An 18,289-nucleotide genomic window follows, 5' to 3' on the forward strand; every position below is an offset into this window, starting at 1 on the left:
GGTCTTATATAGACAGGTGTGTGGCTTTCCTAATCAAGTCCAATCAGTATAATCAAACACAGCTGGACTCAAATGAAGGTGTAGAACCATCTCAAGGATGATCAGAAGAAATGGACAGCACCTGAGTTAAATATATGAGTGTCACAGCAAAGGGTCTGAATACTTAGGACCATGTGATATTTCAGTTTTTCTTTTTTTAATAAATGTGCAAAAATGTCAACAATTCTGTGTTTTTCTGTCAATATGGGGTGCTGTGTGTACAATAATGAGGAAAAAAAAAAAGAACTTAAATGATTTTAGCAAATGGCTGCAATATAACAAAGAGTGAAAAATTTAAGGGGGTCTGAATACTTTCCGTACCCACTGTAAATCACTTACCCAACTGTTGTTGAAGTGTGGCCAGTAGGCGGGCATTATGCAGATGTGTAACATGGTGATGTAGCTAAATCACGGAAATAATAACAGGACTACAAACAAACCGTTTCAGGCAAGTGTTTTCTGTTGAAGGGATTAACTCTACTTGCAAAAACAGCTATATTACACATTAAAGGAAATGTTAAATAAATACAAACTTTAATTAATTAAACCACACATTATATTCCGTACAGTTTTGCACACATAGCTGTGCTACAGGTGTAGAAGTCACATTTGGAGCTGCTCTTGGTCCCTGCATGGAATGGCATGGATGGTGGGGTTGTTGAGAGAGGCCACAGTTTGGGTTAAAGGTAGCATACGCCAGGGCAGCTGCAAAATCTGCCCTGCCAAGGACGCAGTGCTTCCAAAGCCTGCTCTGTGCCATTAAATGGGTCATTGACCAGCTAAATGGACTCATTATGATGAGTAACTAAAAGAATAGCACCCAAATCCATGAACCCCGTCTCTGCGGAGCTCTGGGTTCCGCTGCTTTTGGGGTTTCACAGGCTTTTGCTACATGACAGCTGCCTGAGACTTCTTTCAAGGGAATGCAAATGACACACTGACCAGCTAATTATACCACATCAACAGTGCTTTATTGACAGTTGCAGTGCTCGAGATATCCATGGGAAACTTTATTTTTTTCCGGGTTCGGTATATACTGGCGTAATCCTGAGATCTCTTTTTTTTTTAGAGGAGTCTTGTGTGAATGCTACAGTAGCAGGCTTAATATAAGCAAATGAAAGCTGATCATAGGCGAAAGAGACATTAAAATACAGAAACACTTTAAAATAACTAGGCCTATATGTTTTCACGTATTTACAATTATAATAGTAGTGATTATAATAGTGATTATTTTTTGCAAGTGATTGTATAGTGTAACAAAAGCTAGTGGCTAATCACAATTGCCAGTGTTAAACCTTTAAAAGGTCAATGGGAAGTTCATTTTAAACAATTTTAGTTCCCTTGCACTGTTTGATATGAATTTGTGAAGTGCTAGTGAACATGAGTCAACAAGTCAGCTATTAAAGATAAAAAAAAAGTGCTAATAAAAAGCAACACAAACATAATTTGTAATGCTAATTAGTGGAGTGTTAGTGTTAGAGGACTTTTCCAAATTCCAATGGTCATTCCATTGTGAAATATTTGTACATTTTAGCATACTTTTCAAAAGAGTACTTATTATGGAAATAACATACTTTAAAAGCATATACTGTGGTGCAAACTGAATGTAATGTTTTTGGACACTTAACTGCATTTTAATTTCAAATAAATTATAATGTATTATTGTTTAAATTTATATAAAATAATATTTTGACAATCTTTGTCATTTCATAATCTCTTCATAATTAGTCTTTGAATTATATAAACTATAGTACTTACTTAAATGTCATTTCTATTGAAACTTGTACCGTGCAAGTACACTTACCCCCGGTTTCACAGACCAGGTTTAAGCTAGTCCCAGACTAAAATGAATGTTTGAGCTGTTTTAACTGAAAGCAACTTGCACTGGCAGTAATGTTTTTTCATTTCTTTCAAAGGCATGTTTATAAAAGCTACACAATTGTCCTAATTAAACTAAGGCCTTCTAGTCCGATTTTACTCAGCTATTGTGGAAAGCATTCTGACATTGTCTATCAGTGTGTGGTAAGGCATTGCTGACTTCCTAACAACAACAAAAAATGAACGCATCCTCACTAAAACCTCAAAGGTCACAAATACAGATCTCCCCTCAGCTGAATCCATGAACTTCCAACACACCACCACACATACTAAAAAGACCCATCTGACCCAGAACATAACTTTCAGCTGCTCCCCTCAGGCAGATGCCCGAGACTACCAACAGGCGAAACATCCTGGTTAAAAACAGCTTCAGTCTAACAGCTGTCAGACTCCCCAGTAAACATTCATAGAGTAACTCTATTAATCCTCAGGTAAACGCTATATGTTCCTTGTTTACTTTGCACATCAGAAGTGTCGTAGCCTATTCCATAGAAGGAAATCACATGCATCTAACTATCTATCAGATTATGTACCGGTATAGATTTTTTTCTTACAGTTTTTTAAGTTTAAAGTCACCATGAAATCAAAATGGACAATTTATATATTTTATGGAATATTGCAGTGTATTTTTGTTTTGTTTTTTATAAATAATTTACCCATTTACATCATGATTTTTAAATTCATTGTCTTTAATCAAAATAACTTCCCCTCCCTCTCACAGTGACATCTCTTCTCTGATGATGTGTTTACAACCTGTCACTCACATGACATCACAGCAATAGCAAACCACAACCAATCAATTCCCAATGGACAAAATCAAGTCCTGCCCTACATTTATTCTTGTTCGAGCAGCTGTTTCACTTGGATGTACGTCAGGCTAGGGAAGAAAAGACTATCACAATTTCCGTTGCATGCCAACTTTCATCTAATATTTCGATCTTTTTGAATAGTTTTCATTTTAGTTAACAATAACAACACTGAGTAATGCATCCTTGCACATTAGCAGACTGTCTGTTGTAGGTTTTAAAGCTGTACCTAAATTGTACTTGTACTCAGGCTTCTCATACTTTCTCGTATGTTCAAAAGTCATCTTCCTGTAGACTGTTTTTCCATTTCCACAATTAATTGTCTTTATGTTGGGATTTTTACATTGATATGCCGAACATTCATTAGCACTCTGTGTGGATGCTCACAGAAAAAGGCGTACTGAATTAATGGTGTGTTAATAATCGCTAACTCATTAGTGTCATCTTATTTGCATAGCATATCATTGCATCTTTTGAGCAGTGAATATTAATTTCTAAAGGCATGAAGTATTGCATGATATAAATAGAGGAATTATCCATGGGTAAAACACTCATCACGAAAAAAGTGAAAGCGCTGAAAAGAGCTGCCATTAATATTTTTTGTCTCATGTGCTTCTTTTTAGGCAAGTCAGGAGAAGTATTATTCATTTATTTTTTTGGCAGTTTAAAAAGATTAGTAAATGGCTTTGAACAATGAAAGTCCATCTCACATTTTGCGTTTTTGTGTTGATGTCTAAGGCAAAGTCATTGCTCTTATACATTCTAATGCACAAAGTGACGTCTTTTCTGTCTCTTTTTTTCCCACAGGGACTGGCCAGCTACCAGTGGTGGATCTCAGACATGCATGCGATCACTAGACAGTTTAACCAGGGTAAGTCAATTTTGGAATGGCTCCATGACCTGAATAGTGGCACTGCGAGAGCCTGCTCTAAAGCCCCAGTGTCCTCCTCTCTGATTGGATCTGCCCCTTTTTAAATCAGCACTGTGAGCGTTAAGACTTCACATTCAGTTATTGCTCTGATGTTTATAGAGGCTCTCAGGCACTGAATGAATGAATACCCATATTTGAAGAGTGATAACAGCTTATTTTAGTTTGTTTCTCCTTGTTAGTTTGTTTTTCCTTCATTTCTAGTTTTGTCAGTTGATAAAATGTAATCAAATTTGTTGCATGAAACTGAGTAAATAATCTTGGTAATTGCATATCAGTGTTTGCCTATAGAAAATTTTTCAAGAGACTATCATTGGTAGACATTACATTATTGTGGCAGATGAGTACAGCATGGAATAGAAATTATTTTAAAAAGTGTCTTTTGGAGTCAATTTGATGGTAGTTAATTTGCTAACATTCCCAGTAAAAAAAAAAGAAAAAAAAAAATGTTTTAAAAACGTATTTTCTTGGTCCATTGTAGCCGATAGCCGACTCGAATGGGAACATCAATTTAAATCTTCTCTGAACTAGTAACAAAAAAAATAAAAAAATAAAATAATAATAATTCAGGTAAAAATGCTGCATTAGCAATGTATAAATAATGTTTTTTTAACTAGTATTATTAAAGACCAGATAACATTGAAATAATGTTTTATTAACATTACTGGAAGAACATTTGTTCATAATTTAGAATCTAAAGTTCTGAAAACATCCCCTGTTAGCTGGGTCTATCAGTCCCCTAAAGTCCACCGCAATCAATTTTGCAAGTTTGTTGTTTATTCCAAGACTAGGGGTTGTTCACAAAGATGAGTTTCTGCATTAATTCTGTGCTATTAAAAAAAAAACAAAAAAAAAATTGTAATTGTAATTCATACAACTGTTTTTCAGTGTAATGGACCACTGACTCTATAGCCGCTTTCCGACCGGAGGAACCTTTTCACAGTTCCTAGAACTATTGGCTAAAGTACCCGGATGTCGGCGTGTTCGCACCGCAGGAACTAGGAACGATTTTAGTTCTAGGAACTCCATTTGGAGGAACTAATTTAGGTCCTACTTCAGAGTAGGGTCTAAACCAGCACTATAGGAACTACCCGTGACGTTAGTGTACGCTGATTGACCGAACGCACGCGGAGCACCAGCACCCGCCATTTTTAAAACAGCTAAAATGTAAACACACAGATTATAGCCTATATATTTACTCCAGAAACTAACTATACAAACATGGAAAGCAGTGATAGATGGGTCTCTATACTTTTATGCTGAAGAGAAAATCCAACGCAACTTTGAGGGGACCAAGCCAAACATGATTATGTTTATCTGCCTAGCTAGCAACACTGGACATCAACCACATGGCATAGGCTAATAACCTTTTTTTCATATACTGTCTACTTTCTATAACAGTTCTATCTAATAACATATTAAACAGTACTGTTAGACAGATCGCTAACTAATAAACACAGAGAATGCGAGCATTGTTTGCTCTGGCGTTCTCAGCGCCGCCAAAATAAAGGTCCTTCGCTCCGTCAAAATAAAAGTCACCGTGCTTGCGTCACTCCCTTACCCCTCCTTCCAGTTCCTATGGCCACTTGGCCAGTGCGAACGCAAACAGCAAAACTGAGTTTGGGGGAAAGTAGTTCTTAGAACTGTTTAGAAGTGGACAGTTCCTAGAACTAAGTTCCTGTAACTACTTGGTCGGAAAGCGGCTTATAAGACACTACATTTCAGTTCAGCTTTGAAACCTTTGTAAAATTCATTATTACAAAATGTACATATGGGGCAGGGTTGATTAATTAATTGAACATCATTAATTGTTTCAAATTAATGTGTTGAATCGGCAACCGTAATCATTTCATTTATTTAGACTGGTTAGAAGAACAATTGATGATAATGACTTTTTACAAGCCCTCCCTTAGATCCAGTCACAGACTGGTCAATTGGTCAAAGAAAATTAAGTAAACACACAAATATAATGTGTCATTATTTTAAAACATAATATGGTATTTCAAAGCCACATAGAGGATACTGAAACTCTATTTTCATTCATGTTTTGAATCATCTTTGTCAGTTAGACTTTAATTATCATCACAGCTGACAGCCTCTGCCCTCTTCTAGAGATTGATGACATGGACGTCTACAGAAACCGTTATGACAGCTTAATTTTAGTAAGAACGGCCCAATCCTTTGATGTGTTCTTATAAATCACATTAAGTGGCAAATATGAAAGATCTTAAATATTTGATCATAGTGAATAGCCCAGACAGTTTAATTTGCTTAGTTCTTATGGATATTTCTCTAGACACCATGCACTGTTCCACCTCTGTCTGAGGCTATTCACTGACAGCAGCAACCACGTGTGTTGACTTCTTGCACGAATCTGTCGGTTTAGTCTTGGTGCATTCATTCTAGTTCACACTGGCTGATGCAACCCAGACTGTCAGTGGGGCAATGCCAAAGAGATTAGATGCTGCTTTACTCTGCTTGTCTTCACAGGGGAGAGAACTGAGCTTAGAAAATCCTCCAAATATGCACCAATTCATTAACATCCATGCATTCTCTTTACTGATTATCCATTCTCGGGTGACGGGACAATTCATTAACACGAAACCTGTATGAATGAGAACAATATAAATACTTGAAAGAATATTTCAGGTTCAGTACAAGTTTAGCTCAATCTACAGCATTCATTCGACAGAAGTCGGAATTGTGTTTTTTCGTATACGAAATATATTCGAAATATATACGAATAAATTTGTATATCGAATGCTGTTGTTTTAGAGTAGTATGTCATTTCTGCAACACTAGCGGAATTACAAAAATACAGCAAACGCCCTTTTCTTGCGTTGCGACTCCCCCAACTCAAACATCACAAACACAGCTCTTACGGGTGCTTCTGAAGGCATGTCTCGACAGGTAGCTAAAATTAGCTACTTAAATTAGCTAAGGTTTAAAATATTAGGAATATTTGGTAACACTTTAGAATATGTTCCGTCATTAATCAATAACTACACAGGAACAAATGAGTAACGCATTATTAACACTCCAGAAACTACTATTAACTAACAAGAGACTCTAATAACGAATTAGTAAGTAATAGCACTCAGCTGAATGTGGTAGTTCACTATTATTATTATTTTTTTTAAACCTCCCAGAGGACTATAACTACTACAGCTTCATGAATAATGCATAATGTATAATATAAGGTAATGGTAACCCACTAGTAATGACTCAAGTATTACTACATCCTTCTAAAGGAACTACTCAAAATTTAGATCAGTATTCTAAAGTGAAAAGCATGATAACTCCCTAATATTGACTGAAGACATTGTAAGCTTTTGAGGTTTTTGTAAGGTTTTGGATAGTAATGACTCAAGTGTTACTACATCCTTCTAAAGGAACTACTAATTATTTGGATCAGAATTCTAAAGTAAAGATCATGGTAACACACTAGTAATGACTCAAGTGTTACCAAATCCATCGGAAAGAATTACTATTCAAAATCTAACAAAAATCGCAAAAGTTTACAATGATTTCAGTAATTACTAGAGAGTTATCAAGTTTTTCACTTTGGGAGATGGGATGGGAGAGAGCCTTCAGAGGTTGTATGCAGACAGCTTGATTTGATGGACAGATTTTCCTTATACTGAAAGGCATTTGTGAGGGGAATTTCTGAGGCAGATATTCAAAATGTACTGTCTGTCTGGAATCCTGTTTATCGAGCCCCAGGTTCAATCCAAATATACATAATATTTTCTAGTGGTAAAAATAAATTATTTGGTCATGTATTCAATAATTTATGAATTCTAGTCCTATAAACAATGTAAACTGAACAATATCTGGCATTGGAACTCATTAGTTCTCTCCTGAACCTTGTGTTTGCTGCTATATGGATGTCTCAGACTAGACTGGACTGCCTCCTCCTCCTAAACAAAAGGGATTCACATTTATTGTTTTGCCATTCCATATGCACAAAGGACATAATGTCTTTAATGACTGTTGTTATTATGCATTATCCAACACCTACCTACCTATCTACTGTCTGTCTGTCTATCAGAACTAGCAACAACATTTGTGGAGAAACAAAGAGGCAGCATGATTTTGGAATATAAAACAGTTTAATAAACAAATTTTAGACACAATTTTGCCAGTTACTTTGTCTGTTTTTGCTCTGCCAACAAAATAGCAGAACTGTTTTAACACAGAGCAACCCACAGTACAGAGTTTTGCTACTAAATGTTTAATTGTTTTTAAACAAATCAGTTGAATGAATGATTCAATAACTCAACCAAAAAGATGTTCCTGAACATAACTTTGATTAATGATTCAGTGACTGTTTCTAGCGTTTTGGTATGAATTGGTTAAATGAATGATTCAAATCCCTCACTTATGAAGACACCTGGGTGACCTGCAGAAAGAATCACCAAAAACTCCCCACCACTAATGCACAGACTGACAATTTGCTACATTGCTTGGTAACTGCCGGTTCTCCTAATGAGCATATTACTTGGGGGACGAATCATTTATTCAGATTTTGAGGACTGTTTAACTATATAGTGAACTGATGCCTTTTTTTGATGTTGCTGTTGTTCCAATAATCTGCTCAAAGGCAAGGCCTGTGATTTTTACCACGGCTAAGGGGATTCATATCATGCCCCAAAACACCCTGTGGTAAAATCACTGTAACACACGGCCTTTTGTAGCTTATTGCTTTAATAGACATCTCCTCTGAAGCTTTCTAGCTCTCAAGATGCATTTCTCCTGAGTAATTCAGAACATCATCAATATTCTTCCTTGCCTCTTGGGCTCTCGCTCACTATCACTTTCACATTGAGTAAGCGAAACTCCAGACTGTTTCACATCATATCATTCTGCTTTCTATGCACAACACTGTTTTTGGTGTGGAATGATTTGGAACATAAAGAGTGTTTGCGTGTTGTGTGACTTTTTAAAACCCCTGAAGCCTAACATCTCCAGAATAGGTAAATATATTTCTGTTGCGCCGCTAATGTTATTCATCTCAACGAATCAGTCGGACGCATTTCTTAAATGTCATCATTTTTATTTCCAGCTGAGAAGAGGCATCCCTCCCACAGCCATGGCCATTAGCTCTGCCATACAATCATTTCATCTATGTGGGGCATGAAAAAGAGGTACAACGTGCTGCATCAGCTTAAAGCAATTGTTCATCTCTAATGACTTACATTTAGAAAACTCTCTGCAATGCAAGCTGAAAGTAGAGAGGATTAATAAAAGCCAATTGCATCTCCAAAACCGGCACGGATGTGATAGCTTATCATCTCGCATGCAATTTCAACTTCCTCTACCGAACAGAGCCTATTTAAAGCAAGTCTCCCAATGAACCCCTATGATAAGAGTTGAACTATAATGTTTATTTATTATTATTATTATTATTATTATTATGTATTTATAATAAACTAAACACTATGGTTGGCAGACCTTCACCATAACAGGATGGTATTGATATTATAAACAATGTATTTGTAGCCGATTCGACTTTGTTACATAATAGAGGGTATGCACATGATGTCACAGTGGGCAGAGTTTTGTTTCTACAAAATATTCTGAAACAATCAGAATATCCATTGATGTCCTCATCACTTTAATTTCGCCAGCATTTCCTGTCTTGAAGTACAAACAGGCATCAAGTCAAATGTATGTTACATATTACTTCACAATACACATCGCTTCCAAGGGGCTTTACAGAAAATCATAATGTCAAAAAAATGTAAGGGCTGTGTGATATGATGAGATATAAAAATTATATTAGTAATCATCCAGATTCCCCAGTGAATGAATGCAATTCATACATTTTACTTCAAGAAACTATATTGCACAGTGAAAATTACATGTATTCTCTTTATAAAAAATTTTTTTTTTAGTTTACATTTTCATAGATTTTTACTTTACATTGTAAATTAACCAGAATTATTACTTTGAAAAGTATTTTTTACCTTTCTGTAATTATTAACATTAGCTTAGTTAATGTAAATAACTTAGTTAGTAAATTAGTAAGTTATAAGGATCACTGTCGAGTCCAACTGCCTTTAATTTAAGCAGATAATTGTGTGTTTTACTCTCGTTTTTGCAGCTTCCCCTACTCAAGCCAGTCATGTTGCAGGATGTTTTGCCACTTAGTCCAGCTGAGGGGACATGTCCCGGCAGGAAAGTGGCATCAATGCACACCCTCTGTTGATGAATTTTGCAACGTTGTTACTGTTATTGAACTGAAGCAACATTGATCTGACATAAAATGAATAACAACACCATTGTCTTTTGTAGAGCTGCTTATAGCTGAATTTAACATTTCATAATTGATGAGTTTTTCAGTTATTGAACTGAACTGAATCAACACTGAGATTACTTGAGCTGAATAATGACACAATTGTCTTTGAAGACTTCACTTTGAAGACGTATCACTGTAAAGCTTCTTTGAAACTATTTGTATTGCAAAAGCACTATATGAATAAAGGTGACTTGACTTGACAAAATGGGAAAATTAAAAGAAATATAATCTAGTGTGATGATTAATGCAGGAGCTTCTTTCCCAATAAATTATAAGGCAAATCATACCTTTTACTCAAAATCGTAATAGTATACACATTGGCCATAATTTAATAGGTACTTCAAGAAACTACTGTATATCACACAGTAAAAATTACATGTATTCTCTTTTAAAATACAATTTGATTTTTAATTTATATTGTAAATTAACCATAATTATTACTTTGAAAAGTCTATTTACTTTTCTGTAATTATAAACTTTTTTTTCTGCAGCAGCTGATAAACAGTGAGTACTGCTATACCTAGAGGACACATGAGTGTATCCACACATAAATGCGTTTTTATAGAGGTCACTGAGGCATGGCAATGACCTTGTGATTTATTTGAGGTTTATTAAGTGCATCAATCCTTTTCACCTGTCAGAGAGAGAGAGGTAGGAGAAACATTTTACCAACAAGCAGTGCTTAGAGTATGTGACCAGTAATGGTTCTTGTAGACCATGCATCATAAGTGTTTTTTTTTTTTTTTTGTCATAAACAACCAAATGCTCCATCAAAACCAACTGTCACAACAGAACATCTCCATCAAAACAGACCATGAATTGCACTATGTGTAGACATACACAATATATATATATATATATATATATATATATATATATATATATATATATATATATATATATATATATATATATATATATATATATATATATATATTAGTGCTGTCAGTTAAACCCGTTATTAACGGCGTTAACACAAACCCATTTTAACGGCGTAAATTTTTTTTGCGCGAGATTAACGTTCTTTTTGGCCTAGCAAACTTTGTAGTTTTTTTCACATGCTGTTGCAACAACTAGTAACGTTAGAAAAACTACAACACCACACCAGATCTAGCTAGACCGGAAACAAAACAACAGGCACGCCGCACACACTTGTTTGAGCCAGGGGGCCAATGTTTCGTAAAAAAACTGAAGCTTCCCCGGGCGCCGCCATTGATTAGCAGACCCCCACCTGCTGTTAGCATTCCATTGACTCCCATTCATTTTGGCGTCACTTTGACAGCGAATAACTTTACATCTGAGGCGTTTAAGACTCCATTTGTCCATTATTTATTTCTAAAGAAACACGAAAATGTATAAAAGGCTCCATTACCTTGTATCTTACGTTATGGCCCCGTAGAAGAAGTTTTTGTAAAAATAGGCTAACGAGTGCGTCATAACCACGCGACTCTCTGTCGCACAGTAGAGAAATTACCGTATGGACAGGAGGAGAAGCTTGTGGGCAATCAGGGGGACGTGGAGGCAAAATGACAAAATAATTAATCAGAGTACTTAGCAAAAGTTGCTCCTCCTCCTAGCTCATGGACAGCTCCTACTCACACTCTCCGTCTCTGCAAGTTTCGGAAGGGAATGATTCAGATTTCTCTTGGCACAGATACTAGAAGACAGACAGGTTGCTCACGTCACATCTACGTCGTCAAGCTCAGTTTGAGTCTGCGCAGTACAGTCAGCCATCAGGAAGTGAGTGCTTCTAATTGACTTCACTTTTCTCCGTTGAATCCAATGGGGTCGCTGTGTCCATTTCTTTTACTGTCTATGGTTTGGGCTTGTGAGCCGGCCAAAGAGTAGTAGGCTAAAGGGGGTCGCACACCGGACGAGAAGCGCAGCACCGCGTCTTTAAAATTCGAACACATTATTCTCTATCAGTCTACACACACCGGCGGCGCCATTCGGCGTCTATCCGCGGCGCCCAGCTACGGCTCAGGACCTTGTTCAAAATCCTGCCGCGCCATTGGCCACAGAGCGCCATTTACATAGTTTTATATTAAATTTACATTTATTTGTCTCAAATCGTCGTTAATGTATATACTGACTTCACCCTGTGCTGCAATATACATTTAGTTTTACATTCATTTACAGAAATCAACTGCGTGGATGAAAACTGCTGATGTTATCGGATTTTCAGGAGATATTCTCAATTCATTCAGTTAACGGACGCTCTGAGGTAAAGTGTTCAGACTGCAGACTTAGCAACGATTGTATTTAATTATACAGTACAATCATAACATATTACAGACATTATCTTAATTCCATGATGTCCTTAAACATAACAAAATTGCTGGCCATAAACTGAGAAAGTGCACGTCCAGTGTGCGATACCTCGAGTTGTCCTAGACGGGACGCGGCGTTGCGCTTCTCGTCCGGTGTGCGACCCCCTTAACGCTACGTTTTGAGTGGATGGCGAGCGCGAGACGCCGAAATGGATGCTAATAAGATTCTGAATGGAAAGTTTACTTTTAAAAAGTTGCCAAATGGTTCCATTGACAAGACCAAAGTGATCTGTGTGTTTTGTCGTTGTGAACTGAGCTATCGTCGCAGCACGTCCAGTCTGAAATACCACTTGACGCGAATGCAAATTCTCTGATGTGATTATTTGCTCCAAGTGTGAATGTTAGTATGAAATTGAACACTACAGTATATGCCAATGTTGTTTTCAAAAAAAAACATATGCACAAAGCAAGCCGATCCACTTTTCCATGTTGATAAGAGCATTAAAATGAGAAAAAAATAAATAATGGGACAAAAATAAATCAAGGGACATTTAGAATAGATAAAAATGTGCGATTAATTGCGATTAACTGCGAGTTAACTATGACATTAATGCGATATATATATAAAATGAAACTGCTACACAGTCCCTGTAGTTTCCAGCATGCTTTACTGTTGAGTGTCTAATGCCTTGATCCTCAGACTTATTTGAATGGATTACTGTAGTAGATCTGAGATCAGCCTTTAAAACACTTCTTGTTTTTTTTTTTTTTTTTTTTTTTAACAAATCTAGACATTTAGAGTTCATCACAAAGCAAAGCTTTTATTTAACTCCTATTGCATTGCATTCAGAAATTAATACACACTTTGCAGAGAGGGAAGTCAACCATTGTGGAGACCGGAGCTCTCACGTGGGCCGGTTCCCCGGCAACAGCCATTTCCAAATGGTCCAAATGAACTGTGCACCGGCGGAAGAGCTAGAGGCATGACATGGCAGAGCAGACATATTAGTTTTTACTTGTCAAGTTACAGCTCTGGAAACCACAGATTCATGCACCACTAGCTCAAAAGACTATAAACAGTCATTGAGGAGGCAACACAAATTCTTAAGAAACATGGGTATATAAACTTATATACCCATTATATGGGTATATAATGTATCTAAATGGGATGATTCAATATAATTTCACTAGTATTGACAGCATTTAAAACCATTTGAAGTTTATAGAATATTGAATTCATGGAATTAATAAGTTGATTTTATTTAGTTTTTTATCATCATATTTTTATGATGCCAGTGTCATCATATTTATTTAATGCATGTGCCTTACTTTTGATATTATAACTGTCTCATTCTGTTCTCTAATTTCTGTTACTGTATTCAGCTTTTGAAGTTTTCAACTTGTGAATGTAACTGTACAATATGAAACCTGAAGTACAACATGTTACTTCCTGGATAAACATCTTTGTTGATCCTGGAACAACATTCCAATCAACTAATCAGATTTTAGGAACAAGTTTACAGTTTATGTCAAGTTTAGGCTTATAAACAGGGTTAAGCTGTATTCACACTACAAGTGACTTTGTAGCTGCGTGTCGCCAGTGGCTGGCGGTGAGGTCACTAGTGGGTGTTCCCACTATGGTTGCCTAGTAATGTTTGTGAATGACATTCACGGATGTTACTCCATGTTGTAGACAACTAATCAGTTTTCTTGCTGCTACAAACAAATATTTTAAAAGGAAAAGTCTACATATAAATGGGATCAGTACAATAAATGCCTTTTATTAAAGATGAACGAGAAACATCGAGTGCTCTCTGCCATTGCGAATATTTATTTATTTGCGGTCTGTCTGGGCTCCTGTCACCAACGGTCACTGGCGCTCTTGTTGCCAGCTCTCCATTGAAATGAATAGGATTGTGTCGCTCTGTCGCTGCTTCTGTGAACATTCTGTGTTATTCACCTATCATTTCACTCTGATTTTAGGGATAAGTTATAGGTAGGGTTAGGGTTTAGGTTTAGGGTTCAGGGGTAAAGAATTAAATTTTTGGACAGGAATGTTGTTCCAGGATCACCAACATTTTTAACTTGGCAAAATCAGGACATGCGTATACAGCATTTCCTGCTTACACTGTGACTTTATTTGTGAAAGCTGTATATTGTATTGCCCATTACATCTGTATGGCAGGATAAACAAAGATCCCAATGAGATGCTGATCATCCCAATGTAAGAGTCAAACGGCTGCTTTACTGCTCTATTAATAATTAGAGTAATTAGAGCTTGCTTGTTAATCGAGGCTCACTCGGGCCGAGAGAGGTAATGATGAAGAAAATAAATGTGAGTCGAGGCTGAGAGGCAGCTGTCACATGTTCATTACAGTGAGTGTGACTTCTCTCACTGCCGATGCTGATGAGCACATGGAGCCCTTCCATAGACACTGAGCTCTCATCTGTGTCCTCTCATCATAGCCTGCAAGGAATCTACGCCTGCTGAACTCCACAAGAAGTTTGATGTTTGTTTAATTCATATTTTGGATTATTAATAATGCTTTTAACTGTATATGTAGAAGCAATTCTGTGGTAAAATGTGGAAAGAATTGTGCATATAGTCTGTTCAGGCCTACTTTCCCTCTTCCATTCTCATTTGCTGAGCAAAAATCATGACATATACAGTATACAGGAAGATTTGTCTCAGTGTGACCGTTGAATGCTCTGTCTTCTTCCCAAGTAAAGTGATTGAGTGAAACAGGGCAGTTCTACCAGAAAGACTCAGGAGGAAAAATACAGTAACAAGTATACATTTATGAACAGCCCAGCAAGCAATATTATGATATAAAGTTCTTTGGCGTAGGCCCCGTCCGTAGCGCGCAACCCGAGGGTACGGAATCTGCATTTCCTGCCTGAAGACGAAGGCAGGGGCGCAGCTAACCCCTTGGGAGGTATGGGAAGGGACCATCCTGGTGGTGGTGGGGAGGATGGAGGGGAAGGAACCATCCTGGTGGTGGTGGGGAGGATGGAGGGGAATGTAGGCCTCAGCATCTGCGAACTCAGATGTGTAAGTACCGATCTTTTATACTACAAGTATTAGAACATGATTGGATAGATGAGAAAGAAGTGACGTAACAATTGAGTCTTCCTGGCAGAACTTACGCAAAAGCTTTCATTTCTAGGATTTCAGTTTTAGGGAGGCTTAACCTCCTGAGCATTAGCTGATGTGGCTCAGGGGAGTATTTCTTGCTTTACAGTAAGTGCAATAGGTCATAAATTCGAATATTCTCAGTCAAGCAAGATTTGGTAAATAAACATTAATATTGCATCTGTTTGTCAGGAGATGTATATCGGTATCAACGGCATATTTGGCTGTATTTTATATTGTGATTTCATATGAACGGAAAGCCCTCTGAAAGGGAAATAACCACAGAAGTCACTGCTTTCACTGCTTTCAGAGTCGTCACATTTATTTATATAGCACTTTTTACAATACAGATTGTTTCAAAGCAGCTTTACAGAGCAAAAAAAGTTTGTTTCCAGAAGAAAATAGCATCACAGTACAGCTTAAGTAAGTTCAGTGATGTTTTAAAAAAAGTTGTTAAGTTAATTTATATAATACACTGGACAAAATTATAAACGCAAAACTTTTGTTTTTGCCCCCATTTTTCATGAGCTGAACTCAATGAAAGTACATTGACTTTTTCTATGTAAACAAAAGGCCTATTTCTCTCAAATATTGTTCGCAAATCTGTCTAAATCTGTGTTAGTGAGCACTTCTCCTTTGCCGAGATAATCCATCAACCTCACAGGTGTGGCATATCAAGATGCTGATTAGACAGCATGATTATTGCACAGGTGTGCCTTAGGTAGGCCACAATAAAAGGCCACTCTAAAATGTGCAGTTTTATCACACAGTACAATGCCACAGATGTCACAAGTTTTGAGGGAGTGTGCAATTGGCATGCTGACTGCAGGAATGTCCACCAGAGCTGTTGCCCGTGAATTGAATGTTCATTTCTCTACCATAAGCCGTTTCCAAAGGTGTTTCCGAGAATTTGGCAGTACATCCAACCGGCCCCACAACCGCAGACCACGTGTAACCACACCAGCCCAGGACCTCTACATCCAGCATCTTCACCTCCAAGAATCGTCTGAGACCAGCCACCCGGACAGCTGCTGCAACAATCAGTTTGCATAACCAAAGAATTTCTGCACCATCTGTAAGAAACCGTCTCAGGGAAGCTCATCTGCATGCTTGTCATCCTCATCGGGGTCTCAACCTGACTGCAGTTCGTCGTCGTAACCGACTTGAGTGGGCAAATGCTCACATTCGATGGCGCCTGGTACTTTGGAGAGGTGTTCTCTTCAAGGATGAATCCCGGTTTTCACTGTACAGGGCAGATGGCAGACAGCGTGTATGGTGTCGTGTGGGTGAGTGGTTTGCTGATGTCAACGTTGTGGATCGAGTGGCCCATGGTGGCGGAGGGGTTATGACATGGACAGGCGTATGTTATGGACAACGAACACAGGTGCATTTTATTGATGCCATTTTGAATACACAGAGATACCGTGACGAGATCCTGAGGCCCATTGTTGTGCCATTCATCCACGACCATCACCTCATGTTGCAGCATGATAATGCACGGCCCCATGTTGCAAGGATCTGTACACAATTCCTGGAAGCTGAAAACATCGCTGTTCTTGCATGGCCAGCATACTCACCGGACATGTCACCCATTGAGCATGTTTGGGATACTCAGGATCGGCGTATACGACAGCGTGTTCCAGGTCCTGCCAATATCCAGCAACTTCGCACAGCCATTGAAGAGGAGTGGACCAACATTCCACAGGCCACAATCAACAACCTGATCAACTCTATGCGAAGGAGATGTGTTGCACTGCGTGAGGCAAATGGTGGTTCACACCAGATACTGACTGGTTTTCGGACCCCCCCGGACCCCCTCAACACAGTAAAACTGCACATTTTAGAGTGGCCTTTTATTGTGGCCAGCCTAAGGCACACCTGTGCAATAATCATGCTGTCTAATCAGCATCTTGATATGCCACACCTGTGAGGTGGATGGATTATCTCGGCAAAGGAGAAGTGCTCACTAACACTGATTTAGACAGATTTGTGAACAATATTTGAGAGAAATAGGCCTTTTGTGTACATAGAAAAAGTCTTAGATCTTTGAGTTCAGCTCATGAAAAATGGGGGCAAAAACAAAAGTGTTGCGTTTATAATTTTGTTCAATGTATATAGCCGCTCTGGAGTAAATTGTGATGTCATCATACAGCTCAGTTCTTGTATAATTGTGTCAGTGCAGGCATATCAATATTATTGTTGAATATTAAATTAAATGTTAAATTTAATGTCCCCCCCCAGAGAAAGATCATCTAACCATATAATAAGAGTACTGACAGATGAGATAATCAAAGATTTTTGGGGAGGCCCAGATGAAAGAAGCGTTTATGTTAAATGTGTAAATTCTCTAGCAACAGCAAACAGTTACCCAAAAAAACTATAAAAAAAAAAAGTAAAAAAAAAATCTGTTTACAAGCAAGTATTCCTGATTAAGCCTCCCATTTGCAACTGGTTGATCAAACGGGTAGCCCCACCCCAACCACATGCCATTGATTGAGCCCCTGTTGATGTGGTGAACAGAGCAATGTTTTGAAAGCGCCAAAAGACAGTGTTTACACTTTTCAGGAAATCAGTGTATACTAATGGCTTAATTATAAATCTCTGTAAATAAAGACATCATGAAATGGCTTAGTGCAATTATCAAATCGCAAAGGCTGGGATTTAAAGGTGCAGTTAGTGATTTCTGAGAAACACTGTTGATATTTTATCATAGCTGAAGCAAAGCAAAATAATGCTTCACGAAAAACAAAATGATGACGAAGGAACAACATCACAATTTTTATCAGAAAAATCAAAATTAGATTATATAGCCCTAACTACACACGCAAGATGCTATTTTAGTCACAGAAGGATATCTGCTTCAACTGCTTCAGCTTTCAGTTGCAAATAGATGCAAATTTAGAGGCAAGTATATGCTGATAAACACTGTAGTCT

The 18,289-nt window shown here is 37.6% G+C and overlaps 1 protein-coding gene across 3 annotated transcripts in view; it reads left to right on the forward strand.

Annotated features, from left to right (window-relative positions):
• The window catches only part of elfn1a (extracellular leucine-rich repeat and fibronectin type III domain containing 1a), a 112,061-nt gene that overhangs the window by 62,423 nt on the left and 31,349 nt on the right, over positions 1–18,289 (forward strand). For all 3 annotated transcript variants that reach the window (XM_084408996.1, XM_084408995.1, XM_084408997.1), the window contains one exon: positions 3,531–3,594. The gene's annotated coding sequence lies outside the window, so the exon portion shown is untranslated. The remainder of the gene's footprint in view (positions 1–3,530; positions 3,595–18,289) is intronic.

Source organism: Rutilus rutilus (assembly GCF_951802725.1).
Source record: "Rutilus rutilus genome assembly, chromosome: 1".
In the NCBI taxonomy this organism is placed as follows: Eukaryota; Metazoa; Chordata; class Actinopteri; order Cypriniformes; family Leuciscidae; genus Rutilus; species Rutilus rutilus.